The sequence below is a fragment of the Nicotiana tomentosiformis genome, chromosome 9 (assembly GCF_000390325.3).
Source record: "Nicotiana tomentosiformis chromosome 9, ASM39032v3, whole genome shotgun sequence".
NCBI lineage: Eukaryota > Viridiplantae > Streptophyta > Magnoliopsida > Solanales > Solanaceae > Nicotiana > Nicotiana tomentosiformis.
Genome location: NC_090820.1, coordinates 80,324,639 through 80,328,484, shown reverse-complemented (window position 1 = coordinate 80,328,484; position 3,846 = coordinate 80,324,639).

Below are 3,846 nucleotides of genomic sequence, written 5' to 3'. Positions count from 1 at the left end.
GGCTTGCATATGCGGCCAATTCTTCGCACATGCATTCCCAGCCTTGGCCCAGCGTCGCCCGCACATGCGCACTCCCCACGCGCACCAGCAGCCTCGCACCTGCGAGGCTTTCTTCCGCATGTGCAAAAATAGCAGAAGCAGTACCTCCAGCTGCAAATTCCAACTTCGACAAATCCGTTAATCACCCGGAATCACTCCGAGGCCCTCGGGACCTCAATCAAAAATACCAACAAGTCATATATCAACATACAAACTTAGTCGAACCTTCGAATCACTCAAAACATTATCCAAACACCAAATTACCCTCGTTCATGCCTAAGAACTTCTAAATTTCTGAATTCGGCAACCGATGCCGAAACCAATCAAACTACGTTCGAATGACCTCAAATTTTGCACACACGTCAATAATGACACTACGAACCAACTCCAACTTCCGGAATTCCATTCTGACCCCGATATCAAATTTTTCACTGTCGACCGAAATCGCCAAATTTCCAATTTCGCCAATTCAATCATAATTCTACCACGGACCTCCAAATCACATTTCGGACGCACTCTTAAGTGTAAAATCACCTAACGGAGCTAACCGAACCATCGGAATTCAAATCCGAGATCTTTTACATATAGGTCAACATCCAGTTGAATTTTTCAACTTAAGTTTCCACTTAAGAGACTAAGTGTCTCAATTCACTCTGAAACCACTCCGGTCCTGAACCAACTAACCCGATATAACATAATATAGCTTAAAAGCATAAAGGAAACAGAAATGGGGAAAATGGGGCTATAACTCCCGAAACGACCAGCCGGGTCGTTACAAATCCGATATAACATAGTAGAGTAAAACAGGAAACAAGTAAAGACATGAAACATGTAAAAGCATCTATATAATATCATATAAGAGCATGTAACAATTAAAGGCCTACAATAGCTAAAAGTATGAAATAAGATAAAATGCATAGCAATTAAAGACATGTTACAAGGGAAGACACATATAGCAAGTATAACATGTATCAATTATGAGCACCTAACAAGTACTAACATGGAATAATTAAAGACATGATATAATTAAAGACGTAAAATAAAGTAACACACCCCGCATGCTTAAACCCATGGCAACGAATATATACTCACTATCTTGCATATACGTCGTCTCCACACATAGATCATGTAGAAAATAGACCAATCGTGTCCTAATTTCCTCAAATTAAGGTTAACCACAATACTTACCTCTTTCAGAACAAGGTAAAAAACTCAACACGGCTTTCCCTCTAGAACAAGTTTCCACACCACCCGAATCAAGTCAATTATTGTTCCAAAAACTCAAGCTTTAGAAATCACCTGTCACGACCCAAAACCTATATTAGGTCGCGATGGCGCCTAACGCCGCCGTTAGGCAAGCCCACACATGAACCTCCAATTTAATTTTCCCTTTTTAACTTTTAAAAACAGAAGTTTTCTTTAAAACACCGAAATAAGTAAGATCTCATGCAACCGTACATACTTCTTTCTCAAAATTATCAAGTGTGAATAATACATAAATCACGATGATAGTAATGATAAGTACAAAAGTACATAAACGCTAGAAGCCCCCAAAAAATCGGTGCCACAAGTGCATGAGCAATCTACTGAATATACAACACCAATATAACTAGTGTCTGAAGTAAAATAGACAGAAACAATAAACAAGGTAGAGGGAGACTTCGGTGCTGCAGAGCGAAGCAAGGCAAGCAGCTCATCACTAAGTCTCCGTGGAAGCGCATCTACGTGCCCGTGTGACCACTGGAAGTACTTGTCTCAGTACCTGCACATTCAGTGCAAAACTGTAGCGTGAGTACGTAAAATGATGCGTACCCAATAAGTATCTAGTCTAACCTCGAAGAAGTAGTGACGAGGGGTCGACTTGACACTTTCTAGTGGTCAAACAGTAATAAAAAAATATAAAGTAAACATGGAGGATGTACATCAAGTAGCAACGAAACAAACAAAGCATTAATAATAAATCTCCAACATGGACGTATATCATTCACTAGAATGCCATAACCAGCCTTGAAGTCTCTAACTCAACTGTTATCATAACCAATTCCAATCTCAAGTATTAAGCACGAGTCTGTCGAGTCGAACGACCAATCCCATAGGAAAGTGATACTCAATACTGCGAGGCGAACGACCCAATCCCATTAGAGTAGTGATACACAGTATCGCCAAGGCGAACGGCCTGATCCCATAAGAAAAGTGTAACTATACTGCTGAGGCGAATGGCCCGATCCTATAAGAGTAATTACATCACTACCGAGACGAACGGCCCGATCTCATAAGAGTAGATAAATTACCTCGCTCGCAGAAATACATGCGAGTAGAGAAGCACGGATCTATAGCTCATCAAGTAATTCACAATTTTCCAAAATAAGAGGCTAAGTCAATATTTTATTCTAACTTCAATCTCAGTCATAAATTAAGGAAATCAAGTATGCAGGATAGTACAGATAACACAACTAAGGCATGATGTGAACTTTAGTCTACCCGGACATAACATAGATATAACTACGTACGGACTCTTGTAACTTCGTGCGTATGCAGCTCCCCAAAACAAGTAGCACACAACAATCAATAAACCTAAGGGGATAAATTCCCTCTTACAAGTTTAGACAAGAGACTTACCTCGCTTCCACGTCCTCAATCTGGCTCTTTAACCTCACTAGAACTCCTCAAACGATGCCGAGCAACCCGAAACTAATCAAAAGTCGTATAAACTAATCAATATATGCTCAAAAGTTTATAATTTAACTATTAAACTAATTTTTCAACCAAATTTAGAAAGTCCATAAAAGTCAACCCCAAGACCACGTGCCCAGATTCCAAAACTATTTGAAGATAAATGTTACGCATGACCTCACGACTCAATTATATAATTTATTCCCGATTCCATAATAAATTTCATGGTCAAATCCCTTTTTTTCCCAACCTTAGGTTTCCAATCAAATCCCATAATTTTCACTAATTTTTATGTTAAAATCTATCCATAATCTATGTAATTAACTTAAAAACTGGTATAACTCACTTACCTTGTGATGCTTTATGAAAATATTCTCAAGAGCTCTCAAAATCGGCCAACCCAAGTGAAAATGAATGAAAATGAGCCAAATCCCGTATTAGAATCAAATCTACCCAGGCCCGCTCTTCTTCACCATCGCGGAAAAACCTTTCGATCGTGAAGGCCAACTCCTCCCAGCTGCCCAGTTACCCTTCGCGTTCGCGACCTCATGGTCATGTTTGCGATGCTCAGATGACCCCGCCCTTTGCGTTCGCGTTCCACTCCTCGCGTTCCCGAAGGCCTTCTGCCTCACAGCCATCCCCCTCCTAACCCTCTTTGCGTTCGCGATCAAGCCTACGCATTCGTGAAGGAGGACCAGGTCTTTCTCCGCGTTCGCGTGAGCCTCCTAACGTTCGCTAAGAGAAAATCAGGGCCTTTTCATCAGCCTTCTTTGCGATCACGGGACTACCTTCGCGATCGCAAAGCACACTAGCACATCGGCAATTTCAGCCAAGTTCAAACATGCTCTGGGTGGTCCGAAACACACCCGAGCCACTCGGGACCCCGTCCAAATGCACCAACAAGTCCATAAATATATTGTGGACTTCCTCAAAGCCTCAGCACACATAAAACAACACCGAAATTTAGAATCGCAACTCAAAACTTCATTAATCAACTTCTAAGCTTCAAACTCATTTCATCCAACTTCGAACGCAACGAAACATACTTAGAAAACTCGTAATGACGCCAAATTTTACGCACAAGTCATAATTTACAATATGAACTATTCTAAGGTTTGGAATCCCAAACGGACA